Below are 14,104 nucleotides of genomic sequence, written 5' to 3'. Positions count from 1 at the left end.
GAAAAATAATTCCTCATATTTTATTTTTTATGAAACAAACCCATACAAAAGCATAAACAAAACTCTAATAAATTTAGTTTAATCCTTTATCCAAGTGTAAGCAAACAAAGTTTGCACCTGAAGTATCTTCAGGACTGAGGTAACTCGTAGTAAAGGTGGACCAAGCTCTCATCACTCCTTGTCTCAGTATCTATCTCCCATAATGCAAAGCACATCTCCTTGTGGACATGTATAATGCTATGCATTAAGGGTAGGGCCATTACCCAGACAGGTTTCGACCTTTATTGTGGTCTCATTAGTGGGAGTCAGACCCAGAAGTGGAGATACTAAGGCAGAAGCAATGGAGAGGTCATATTTACTTATACGAGTTGCCAAAAGGTGTACCACCTTATTATTAAATTACTCTGGATTTAGAGAAAGATGTTTGAAGTTTATTTTCCACTTGGTTAGACTATAATAAATTTAGTTTAATCCTTTATCCAAGTGTAAGCAAACAAAGTTTGCACCTGAAGCATCTTCAGGACTTCCTTCGTGCAAACTTTGTTTGCTTACACTTGGATAAAGGATTAAACTAAATTTATTATGTGTAACCAAAGTTTGCACCTGAAGTATCTTCAGGACTAAAGCAAATTGTAGTAAAGGTGGAAGTCCTGAAGATACTTCAGGACTTCCACCATCCAACATTTGCAGAAATTTATCATTATAGATTCAATGTCTTGAGCCACCTACCATATAGCTTGGACTTGGCCCCACCTGACATTCTTCCATCTCTTCCCAAAGCTGACAAAATACTCCTGTAAATAAAATTATAAAGTCAAAACATCAGTGAAGCTATGGCCCAATAAGATATCCAGTTGTATCATGAGGAACTCATCAATTACACGAACATTTGCACAAGTGATTATGTTGAGAAACAATTGTGTCAAATGCAGAATAATGTCCAAGAAAAGTATGAATCTTTGTTTCAATCAAATATTTATTCAAAAAAACATTTCAGCATTTTTTGCTTATGTGAAAAGGATGAGTGATTGTTTATTATTCATTATCAGAGGCTCTTCAACCTATACCACATCAGTACAGTGGACTGTCAGAAAGTTAAGGAGAAAGAAGAAACTTATTAAGTGAAGGAGTGTTAAATGGACATTACATGTGTTTTAAGAGATTTAAAGTAAGTTGGGGGAACTGATATTAATTGTGATGAATAGTGACCATGGAAATATTTGTAGAAAATACAAGCAAAAGACTGAATATCTGTGAAAGAAAGTAGTGCAAATTGTTGGGTTATGAATCATTAATCAACTGTTGTCTTTTTGTACCAAGTCAATTATTTAATTTAGGGAGCTCCTAGGGACACCATCCAAATGTGAAAACAGCATTCAACAGGTAAATGGATTTATGATTTGTATGAATTAATAACTGTTCAGAAGTAAAGTAATGCCTTGAATGAAAGAGAAAACTTAATTTCTTGGATGCTTATAAGGCAATATTTGTAATATGTTGATGCCAAGAAACATTGGAGTTTATACACAGATTTGAGTTGTAAAAAGAATTATTATTTTTTTTTTTTTGAAAGAAACAACTAAGGGTGTAGAAGTTAATATTCGAAGTTTTGCAGATTAGTGTAGTACAAGGTTTGTCAAATGAGAAAGAAAAGAGCAGCAAACTGTCATCAATAAAACTGTATATCACACTTGCAGTCAAATGAAGAAGGTCAGAGTTATAAAGGAAGAAAGTAAGTGAAAGAAGAGCTTTGTGGAAAACCAGCATTAGTTGCAAAGGGTGAGGATAAAGATTCATCCACACCATTACACATAATGTACATTTAGACAGAAAGCTGGCAACCCACTTGCAGAAGTCAAAAGACAGACAATGATTGAAGCCTACTTTTAACAGGCCTTTGTGTCAGGCATGATCAAATCCTTTAAAGGTATCAAGAGCAACCAATTGAGATTACCAAAACTTCTCTCTGGGTCACCTCCCCCCCTCTCTGGCATCTGTCCAAAGGTGAGAATTCTAAGCAAGAAGATTGCCTACTGGTTGACAGTGGTAGAATCCATACTGATGATTGTTTATTATTTGATAGGATTCAAGGCAGCTTAGAAGATAAGTGTACAAGGGTGGTCTGAAAAGTTCTCGGCCTTGACAATAGATAGCAACATTATCATTAAGATTTTTTTTTTCTAAGTTGGTACATCTTTCATAAGCATCCATGTGAAACTGTAAGTCATTCTATCAAGTAGTTTGTTTTATACAGCTGTCTAAAGCAAAAAAGTGCTGTATCCCTTGAAATGGATAAAATTGAGTATCATGCGGTGATAAAATTCTTTGTAAAAAAAGGTTCAAACCAAAACAAATTCATTCGAAGTTCATAAAAGTTTATGGGCACTCTTCTCCTTCATTTCTGACAAGAAATGGGCTGCCGAGTTTAAACATGGCCATACCAGCCTTGAAGATGATCCATGTGAAGGACGTCCAAAAAGTGTAACAACACCAGAAATCATTGATCAAGTGCACGATATGGTGTTGGACAACCGGCGAGTCAAAGTATGTGAAACTGTTGAGACTATATGCATTTCAAAAAGATGTGTAGGATATATTTTGCATGAAGAATTGCAAATGAAAAAGCTTTGCACAAGATGGGTGCTGCGCTTGCTCACAGCAAATCAAAAACGCACTTGCATGAAAATCTCTGAACAGTGCTGAATTAACAAGAGTTTTAACAAGAATAAAACTGATTTTATGCATCGATTTATTACTATGGATGAGACTTGGATTCACCATTACACAGAAGAATCCAAACAGCAGTCAAAATAGTGGACAGAAGCCAGTTGTTCAGCACCAAAGAAGACAAAGTCAGTTCCATCAGCAGGAAAGGTCATGGCATTGGTGTTTTGGGATGCTCAGGGCATTTTGTTTATTAATTATCTTGATAAAGGTAAAAAAATTACTGGGGAATACCATTCCAATCTTTTAACCAGACTAGAAGAAAAAATTCGTGAGAAAAGACCCAGTTCGCAGAAGAAAAACATCATCTTTCATCAGGACAATGCAACTGCCCCAAAAGTTGTTTTGGCAATGGGATAATTAAGGGATCTGCACTATGAATTGTTGGAACATCCATCCTATTCTGCAGATTTGGCTCCCTCTGACTTCTATCTCTTCCCAAAACTAAAACTCTTCCTCGCTGGTCAGCATTTTTCTTCGAATCAAGACGTGATTGCAGATCTTACTGAGAACCACTACAGGGATGGGATAATGGCACTGGAGCATTGCTGGAATAAATATATTAGTCTTAAGGGAGATTATGTTGAAAAATAAAAATAATTTTGAAATTATAAATTCGTTTTTTCATTGTTAGGCCGAGAACTTTCCAGACCACCCTCGTAAATGGGTTTCTCCATTACAAAAAAAAAAAACCCAAAGTGAGTGAAACTGAACAGAAAAATAATAAAAAGTCTCCCCACCCCAAACAACACAAAAATTTGTTCTCGTAAAAAAACATTTCTATATCCATTTCACTAACATTCAAGGCATCAATACAAACATCAGTGATATACACTATCACTTAGATACATCAAAAAAAAAAAAACATGATGATCTCCTTTTCCTTACAGAACCCCAGTTAGCATCCTCCATGACCACAGCTCACCTCAACTGTCCCAACTACAACTTGCATAACACTTTCCACAAAAAAGGAAGGAACACATACTTTTTTAAAATCTGATATCCTTTGCCAAAGGCTATCCATCCCAGAATCCCCACTTTCTGCTCTGGCCTCAAGGTTTCCTTGCCTTACTTTACAGTCTACCTTTTACTACTCCACTGTCTGCATGGTTAGCCTAGTGGCTATACGCTTCACAACCATATGCCCAGGGAAGGGGTATCCTAGGTTCGATTCCTGTCGACAACGTGAGGAGCTAAAGGATCTTTCTCAGACATAGCCAAGTTAGGGCGGTCTTGAGCATGGACAGCAGGGTTCTATCCCCCCCATTTATCTGGGGTTTTTCATGCAGCAAGCAGGCAAACCAGCCCAGTGAACACACACGGGCTACAGTCATAGAATATAGTACTTAATCCTTCATTACGAGGGCTCAACCAGTTCCCAAGGGGCGGTCGAGGATGGGGGGGGGGACTCCACACAAATTAAAAAAAAAAAAAAAACCACTCCACTAACTCAGACAATTATGCTACCCTTTTTGACTACGTGTCACTAAATTATTTCATACAAACTTCTTTTTGGCATTTTAGTTCCACAGTCCTGAGGTCTGCCACTTGGACAATTTTCTTATTAACTTATTTCTATCTTGGGCCTCTCTCCTTTGCACTCCAGCTTCTTCCGTATCCCTTTTGATGTTTTCCCACCATCTTTTCCTTGGTCTTCCTTTTCTTACCCTTCACTTTCATTGTTGTGAATGGGAGTGACAGGTACTCTCTGAATTGGGTAGTCTACTAGTCTTCACTATACATGGCTGGCTCACCTCACTCAATCTACTTTCTCTCACTTTGTCGTTAATTTTGCTAACCCTGATCTCCTTCCTTATATCTCCATTCCTCCTAGGCTCTTTCCTTGATGTTCCATTTATCCATCTTAGCATCCTCATCTCTGTTTTTTCCAATTGTTCCTCCTGAGTTATCTTTGTTGCCCATGTCTCTGCTCTGTACAACAAGGCTGGTCTAATGGCTGATTTATATATACCTTGTTTTTACTTTTTTTAATGCATTTTTGTCATATATCACTCCTGATATCTCCTTCCATTTAGTTCAACGTGCCCTAATTCTTTCTCTGCCAAGTTACATGTATCTTCTCTCTCTATGGTTGATTGCAGGTACCTAAAATGGTCAACTTTTTTCAAGATACCACCTTTTCTATCCTTTATACTAGTTTCTTCATGTCCTTCCCTCTCACTAACCATTATTTCAGTTTTCTTAGTATTTATCTTTAGACCTGCATAATCCAAGGTATCTTGCCACTCTGTAAAACTTTTGGGCCTCTTCTACAGTTTTACCTGTGATAACCAAGTCATCTGCAGATAATATATTCCACGGTGTATTTTTGGCTACTCCTTGACTGAGTGCATCTAAAATAATCACAAATAGAGACTTGATGCAAGCCCACTTTGATGTTAAAAATTCTGTTGTTCTGATGTTGTTTTTACTGCTGTCTTGGTTTTTTCATTGCTTATATAATCCTTACTAATTTTTCTGTTACACCCTTCCTTTTGAGGGCCCAGTAGATTAGGTTCCTTGGTATTCTGTCATATGCCTTTTCCAGGTCTACAAATATATGGATAAGACTTTTTATTTTTCTTGAGGTACAGTGGTATCTCGCTAATCCGAACCCTCCAGTAATCTGAACTGGGGTTCGAAAGAAAAAAAAGTTTTATTTATTACGTATTATTATATTGTGTACTATTATTTTTATTTAATAATTATTATTTTAACTAATATTATTTATTTTATTTTTATTACAGTAGAGTATTTTTTCATGTTGTCGATTGTACAGTTATGGTGTAGGTCTATTTTGATTTTTTTGTGTGTTCACGTTTGCCTGGGAAGCTGCCGAACCTGATTTCTGTTGGCAATTTGAGCCTCATGGAAAAAACTGTGGCCTTCTTGAATTTACCAAGATAACTATGGTGATACACAAAAAGAGGAAATTCAAAACGTGCCTAATTTGGTTAAAAATATAAATCCAGATGTTGAAATATCACAAATAGATGTTACGAAATGGAAAAAGAGTAACACATAAAGATATAAACGTAAAAATTGCAAAATATTTAAAAATAACAGGTGTAATTAACTCTATATTTAAACCAAACCTAGTTCAAAAACAAACCAGGCTAAAAGTATACAATACATTAGCCCTAGCGGTCTTAATGTATGGAAGTGAAATCTGGACAATAAAACAAAAAGACAAACAAAGATTAACAACAGCAGAAATGAAGTTTATGAGACAAATTGCAAAGTATACCCTATTTGATCATAAAAGAAACAAAGATATTAAGAAAAAATTAAACCAAGAACTAGTAATAGAAAAATTAAAAAATATAAACATAAATGGATGGAACACGTGTTCAAAGAATGAAAACAGAAAGATTACCAAAACAAGCCTTAAAGTACAAGCCATTAGGAAAAAGAAAACCAGGACATCCTCTTAAACGATTCAATGATGACTTCTAAGACCAGAACAGGACATGCTAGGCCTAAATCCTTGATACGCATGATGATGATGACATAAAGAGGCAGTTGACAGTTTTAACATGTGTATAGAATGGGCTAAGCAGAATGATACGCCATTCCACAAAATTTTATTGCTAATGCAGCTCTGAGAAGAAGCATTCGAAAAAGGTTTAGCTTCCAAGAAGCAAAAAAAATCAGTGACTTTTTTTTTACAAAGAAATAAAAAAAAACTTTTTTGTGTTATTTTGAAATTTTTTTTTTTGTGGGTTGTGTACAAGAAAGTAATATTTTTTACACAAATTAAGTTATGTACTAATAGTTTTTTTATTGCAGTTTTATTAAATCAGAATCCTCAACAATACAGGTACATACAAACTAAATTTTTTATTAAAATAAGCTTGTGTACTGTATTATTTTTTAAGTTTTACGTTACAGTATAGTAGCTTTTTTCTATCAGATACTACATTTATTTACAGAATTCAATTGATGCACCATTGGAATCTGATTATTTTTGTCTTAAAAGCTAGTTATTGTTGTCTCTTGGGCTAAAATTCGCTAATCCGAACTTTTTGTTAGATCCGAACAAGCACGATTTTTATTAGTTCGGATTAGCGAGATACCACTGTACTTTTCTTATAGTCGTCTCATCATATAGATTGCATCAAATAATTTCATACAAACTAATTACCTAAATTATGAGATTGTCTTCCTAAGGGATGTTAACATCTATAATACAAACTGGCTCCCCTACTTCACACTTACATACATCAAATGGCAAATGATGGCATACATTTGATGCAGATGATTCAACTTCACAGATCAAGGGAGGCTGAATCTTTTGTCATCAAGTCATGAACTAACACAAATGATTAACTTACCAGCCGAATACCAGACAATCCTCATCTTCCTCCTCCTCTCCCTCTAAGTACACTGTTGATGTCTGCTCTCTCCTTGGCAACTCTGACTACAATTTTATTTACGTCTCCTTTTCTACAGTTTGTCCTCCTCCCAAACAATCCCAGCATCAAACTGTCCACTGCATGCCTGTATCACCTTTATAAGCTATCCAACAGCATGGAAACAATTCTACATCTAGCTTGTCCTAAAAAAGGGAGTAAAAGTCAGCCATCTAACTATTATCCCATTGCTCTCACCTCAGTACTTTCAAAAATGGAGAAAGTTATCAACAATCAGCTTCTTCACCACCTGGAGACTCATGAGTTAATTAGCAATTACCAATATGGATTCCACCATTCTCATTCTATAGCTGACCTCCTAGCTAATCTCACCCACCTTTGGACACAGGTCAAAGAAAGATTTGGAAAAACCCACGTTATCACTCTCGATATTTCAAAGGCATTTGATCATGTCAGCTTAAGGCTTCCCTCCTGCACTCTGTGATCGGACTACTAGCTTCCTCACTGGTTGTTCATTGTGTGTGTAGGTGATGGGTGGTTTCGTCTCTTTCTATAAGAGTTGCCAAACGCGGCACACCATTTGGCAACTCCTATAGGAGGAGATGACCTTGCAAATGCTTCTGCCTTGGTATCTCCACTTGGGCCTGGCTCCCACTGAAGAGACCTCAATAAAGGTCGAAACTAGTCTGGGTAGTGGCCGTTCCCTTAATGCATAACATTATACATAACCGCAAGGAGATGTGTTTTGCATTATGAAAGATACTGAGATAGGAGTGTTGGTAGCTTGCTCCACCTTTGCAAGGAATCACCCGGTGTTGTACCACTTTACCCCAGTCTGAAGATACTTTCAGGCGCAAACTTTGTTTGCACACACTTGGATAAAGGATTAAACTAAATTTATTATAGTCTGACCAAGTGAAAAATAACTTTTCAACATCTTTCTCTAAATCCAGAGTAATTTAATAAAAAGGTGGCACACCGTTTGGCAACTCCTATAGGAGGAGTTGACCTTGCTAATTCTTCTGCCTTGGTATCTCCACTTGGACCTGGCTCCCACTGAAGAGATCTCAATATCGACATCGACAGAACGCAGCGGATTCCAGAGACAGTTCCCGAGGACCCCCCGAGAAAGCTCCGGCCGAAGGCAGACGTCTACCTCTCAAGAAGATCCAGTTTCAACGGCCCGAAAAGAGAGCTCCATGCTCAGATTCCGCAGTAGTACCCCAGCTTTGGTAAGACCTTTTTTTCTTTTTATTGCCTGTTTTATCTGTCTATTCTGGTATCGCTTTGTTTGCGGCGAGGAACGCCCAACGTTCCTCGATTTTGCCCTCCCTTACATCCCCTTTCTACACCCAGTAGTCAGGAATTTCTGCAACCATGTCGCATTTTTTGCCTAGAACTAGGACGCTCGGTATCGAGCTCACGAAGCCCGTAGATCAGCGGGTGTTAGCGAGAGCTCTAATCGAAACAGTAGGGGCTGAAAATATATACGTTTTATACCTTATGGGAACAATAGATTCCAAATAGTGGTCAAAAGCGAACAAACAAAAAAGAAATTATTAGAGGGTTTCATTTGTTGTGGACAAACAATCAGACCGTTTCTAGTAGGGAGCCTACGCAAAACGCTAAAAATAACCAGGTTTCCACTAGAATACCTAGAGAACGAACCTGAAGTCAAGAAATTCTTTAGCCAATGGGGGGAAATTCACGAGATTAAAGCAATGGAGTACGCAGACTATAAAGGATGGAAAACAGGAGACGTCGAAATCCAGATTGAAATGAAAAAAGAAGTCCCCAACTTCGTTTTTTTGGGGGGGAACAAGGGTAATGATCAACTACCCGGGTGTGAAAAGAAGGTGCTTTAGATGTAACTCGGAAGAACACCTTGGAGGAGATTGCCCTCGAATACAATGCAGAAATTGCAAAGCATCAAAACATAAAATAGAAAGCTGTACGGAACCTTGTCTGAAGTGTGGGGATCTGATCCACAAAGTGGACACATGTCCAAACAGGACAAGCTCAGAAGTAATTGGAGGGACCATAACACCGATTAGGGCTACACCCATCGGGAAGCCTGAGACAGTAGCAAGGAGCGATTTTCCGGAGCTCTGCCAACAGGCTGAAAAGGGAGCATCAACGGAAATCACAACCTCCACAAAAACCCAAAAGATATCCAAGGCAAGCCACCACACACAGGACAACATCACCAGCATCAAGGTGGCAAACTATGAAATGCGCAGGAAAGAGGAAGAAGTCACACCCAGTGCCCCAACAAAGCGCACAAGAGAAACGGAATCAAAAGAAAAGAAAAAAGCGAAACAAAGCAGCCTGATGTCATCGGAGGACGAGACAGAGTATACCCATACTAAAGGTCGATGTCAAACAATAGGCACAAAGCCCCTCGACAATGACATAACAATGCTAGAGAGCCTACCCCCAGTAAGGGATCAACCGACAGAACCACAAGTCCACGAAATGGACTCTGAAGACGAAGGGGAGAGGGACTCCCCAAACAGGCTCGTCATTGACTCGGGTGCTGAATGTGAAACCAGCACCGACGAGGAACCAGAACTGGCCTGCTTAGAACAACCAACAGATAACGCCCCCTCATACTAACACCAACATGGAAGTTAAAATCGCAACCTTAAACACTAACGGACTACGCAACCCCTTTGCGCAAAGCGCTGTCTGGAGGCTAATGTTAACACACAAAATCAATATCCTCCTGATACAAGAAACCCATTTCTCTAAGCACTGGGACGTGGAGAACTTCTCGAGAAGCTATCCGGTCACCAGCTACTGGTGCTTCGGGGACACTCACTCGCGAGGGGTGGGGATACTAATTCGCCCCCCAATCGCGGGGGGGGTTCTTCAACGTCCAAAGGGACGCCACAGGATGCCTAGTAACGGTGGACTGGAAGTACGGTGGCCGTACCATCCGACTTGCTGCAGTTTACGTCCCGAACAATCCATACCACAGAATTGGTCTCTTCTCTGCCCTTGAAAACTATCTCCTGGGAGCAGAACACCTAATAGTTGCAGGAGACTGGAACTGTGTGGAAGACACGTCTAGACAAAATCGGTGGGAATCCAAACACCGGAACTGGCGGCATTGACGCTTTAAAACGATGCTGTATTAATTTTGATCTCGTCGATATCTGGAGGCGGAATAACCCCTCCAAAGTAGAAAATACGTGGTGCCGCGGCCAGATAGCGACAAGACTAGACAGGGTATACGTGTCCCAAAACTTGGAACAATATGTTCAGAGGATACGTCACACCGCAGTGCACAACATGACAACTGACCACAAAATGGTCATACTCAAAATCATGCTCCCGGAGGTTATGGAAACAGCCAGAGGGCCTTGGAGGCTTCCTCCCACCTTTCCCAGTCTTTTTAGCGACCAGCTACAGAACCTCTGTGACAGATGGACAAATACCAACTGGGACTGGGAAAACTGGCTGAGCTTCAAGTGGCAGGCTAGGGAACTGTTCCAAAAATGCGGGCGCGAAAGGGCCTACCAACAATGCAAACGGCTGAGGGATCTCTACAGGGAACTCGGCTGGTACCGGACAAACAAACGGAGCGGAGTTCCCTGCGGACATCTTATCAGGCAAGTAGAAATAGAGCTGCAGCAAGAGCGGCAGAGTAGAGTCGAGGACCTCGATTTTCGAACGAGACTCTATCTCAGAAATTTGGAAACACCTTCCGCCGCATTCTACAACCAACAATGGGTGGTGGCTAATGACGAGAAAACGATTTACCAGATCGAAGAGAAGGTCCAGATTCTATGCTCATCCCACGAAATACTCCGTCACTTTCATCAGCAGTATATCGGCATCTTCTCTGATCAGCAGCGCACAGATGACTTCAGTGAGTGGGACGCAACACGTTTTCCTGATCATCTCAGTGCCCTGCATGACAGGCCGATAACTGCAGCCGAAATAAAGGCTACGTGCAAAACAATGAAAACAAAGAAGACCCCAGGGCCAGACGGACTGGGGATAGAATTCTATAGATCTATCTGGGAATTTGCAGTGGCAGCATTAATAAACATCTTTAACGAATTCCTCACTTCGGGAAACATCCCCGAGGAATTTGTTAAGAGCTATACCATATTTATCCCCAAGAAAGACCAAGATCGGACTTTGTCGAATAACTGGCGCCCAATCTCCTTAACCAATTTAGACTATAAGATCTTTGCAAAAATTATCTGCACACGCCTTAAGGGTGGTATCGAAAATATAATAACAAGCTCACAGGTCTACGGGATCCCCGGTAGATCTATGGAACTCAATCTCTTCTTGTTAAGAGACTTGATCAGACTGGCTAAGGAAAAAAAATACCCCCTGGCACTTCTCTCCACCGACCTGGAGAAAGCGTTTGACAGCGTCAACCACAGGTACTTGCAGAACATCCTACAAAAAACAGGCGTGGGCCCGAGACTTCGGCGTACAATTAAAAACATGTACGCGGAAGCCACGACCCAACTATCTATTAATGGGTTTCTGACAGAACCAATCCGCATAAAGAGAGGGGTTAGGCAAGGCTGCCTGCTAAGCCCCCTCCTCTTCTCCCTAGTATTAGAACCCCTAATCAAAAGAATTGATAACACCCCCGCAATTAACGGTATTCCACTGCCCCAAGGCTCCAGACAATGCAAAATAGTGGCATATGCGGACGATGTAGTGGATACACTTAGAGACTCTGAGTCCATCTATATCTATCTGCACATGCTGCAAAAATTCAGCATAGTCAGTGGTCTTCGCGTTAACGCACAAAAAACCAAAATCAAAAGTTTCGGAAATTTCCATAGCACTGGACTTCCCTACGGTTTAACGCTACAAACACAGCCCCTAACTATACTAGGCGTGCCCTTTTCAGACACCCTAGCACTACCAATCCAAAAATTGCAGGAGACAAGCAGGGAAAGGATAAGGCTGTTCAAACCAACCTTCTTCTCCTTTCATGGCAAAGCGACAGTAATAAAAACAATCGTCACCCCAATGCTGATGCACGCTGTCAATATCACAGGCATCACACTGGCACAAGAAAATAAGTTATCAAAAGAACTCCTGGATTTCTTCTGGAATGGGAGAAAACGAGAAGTAAGGAAAGAATACCTACAACTCAAACAGGAAGAAGGGGGTTATGCTCTGCCCGATCACAAAAGCTTGCTACAAGAAAACACGTTCAAAACCGTACAGAAGGCCTTAAACTCCAACCACATTTCTGGCCTACTAATTAGATATTTTATAGGACTTTTCCTCCCCCTCTTTGGGATCATGGACTATGCTGGACCCCGTGCAAGGGGGGCACCCAAGTGGTACCGTACAGTAGTGAAATCGATCACAACACTCAGAGACAGAGGAATAGCAATCCTCACACACAAACCCAAAGCAGTATACTGGGATTTCTTCCAGCTATCCAGGCGTGATACACCCAATCTTAGTACAAATAATGAAATTCTCTTTAGAAACATCAAAAATAGCTGGGGACAGCCTTTTCATCGGGATCTAGCCTGGAGAATAGCCTACGGGCGGCTCCCGGTGAAACAGGTGAAATCCTGGTATGCACCTAACCCGTGCGACCCATTCTGCGATGTCTGCCGGGACGTGGAAACGGTGGACCACTTCTTTTATTTTTGCCCACCAGCCCAACGCATCTGGCGGAGACTCAGCACAGCATTGGGAATCCCCATGCTGACAGTAGAAGAGGTCGTACGACTACAATTCCCGCCACCAGTCAAAAAAACCCAAAAGTTCGCTATCTTCCTAATCAATGTACTAAAATATCACATCTGGAAAGTACGGAAAAAATCCCAGGTACGAGACGTAAATTTAATGTATGCAAGAATAAGAAAAGGTTTCTTTTTCTACTTACCCAAATTTCTTGCACAAGAAAGGCACTTACTAGGAGACTTTAAATTTGTGAATCAATACTGCAAACCACCGACAATATGCTTTCTTATACAGGGACGCATCAGGCCCTGTATATCTCTTTAGAACCAAAAAAAAACCCACCATCCCCCCCCCCCCACCCCAGGAAAAAGAATAACCACTCTGTCTCCCCTAGCCACAAAGCTTTCGCTGGCACGGTTTCTTTACTCCAAACAAGGGGGGGAGAGCTGAGAACCTGGGCGGCGACGGCTTACTGCGAGGCGGTGCCGCTCCTCGTGAGCGGCATCTCCCGGGCCAGTCTCTTCCCCATTCTAAGTCCCAGTGGTACCAGGTATACACGTTCCTCGGTAAGTTCCTCTTCATTCCTACTTACCGGACCTTAAGTCCTATTATTTTAGATTTAAAATAAATATTTAAATAAGTCCTATTATTTACATCTTGTCTTAAAAAAAAATAATAAATAAAAAAAAAAAAAAAAAAAAATATTTACCTGGAATAAAAATAAGGATATTATATCTAGTAACATAAAAAGAACCTCCATTAACAGTGGAGTAAATCATTACTTTAGATAAAATAATATGTGAACTATAGACAAAAGTCTATGTTTAACCTTTTTTTCTGAACAGATAAATTGAGATTATATGTTACAGACCAATTAGCCAATAAGGCTAAACAGGTTGACTGACGCCTCTTTTTACCTCCTACTATCCTACTCTATCTTATATCATACTCCTCTTTTACTGTCTGCTGATCCTCAGCATGCTTTATTCTCCAAAGGCCAATGATGAGAGACATGAACTCCCATTCTACCTCAATAAAGGTCGAAACTAGTGTGAGTAGTGGCCCTTTCCTTAATGCATAACATTATACATATCCACAAGGAGATGTGTTTTGCATTATGAAAGATACTGAGATAGGACTGTTAGTAGCTTGCTCCACCTTTGCAAGGAGTTGCCCGGTGGTGTACCACTTTACTCCAGTCCTGAAGATACTTTTAGGCACAAACTTTGTTTGCACGCACTTGGATAAAGGATTAAACTAAATTTATTATAGTCTGACCAAGTGAAAAATAACCTTTCAAAATAATAACAATGTTTATAACATTA

The 14,104-nt window shown here is 40.1% G+C and overlaps 1 protein-coding gene across 1 annotated transcript in view; it reads right to left on the bottom strand.

Moving 5' to 3' along the window:
- Window positions 1–14,104, bottom strand: part of LOC150105034 (MAGUK p55 subfamily member 7-like) — a 256,968-nt gene that overhangs the window by 160,984 nt on the left and 81,880 nt on the right. The gene's annotated exons all lie outside the window — the stretch shown is intronic.

Source organism: Typopeltis vanoorti, chromosome 7, assembly GCF_054136105.1.
Source record: "Typopeltis vanoorti isolate ZY-2024b chromosome 7, IOZ_Tvanoo_1.0, whole genome shotgun sequence".
Classification (NCBI taxonomy): domain Eukaryota; kingdom Metazoa; phylum Arthropoda; class Arachnida; order Uropygi; family Thelyphonidae; genus Typopeltis; species Typopeltis vanoorti.
This window is presented reverse-complemented; position numbering and strand designations above follow the sequence as displayed.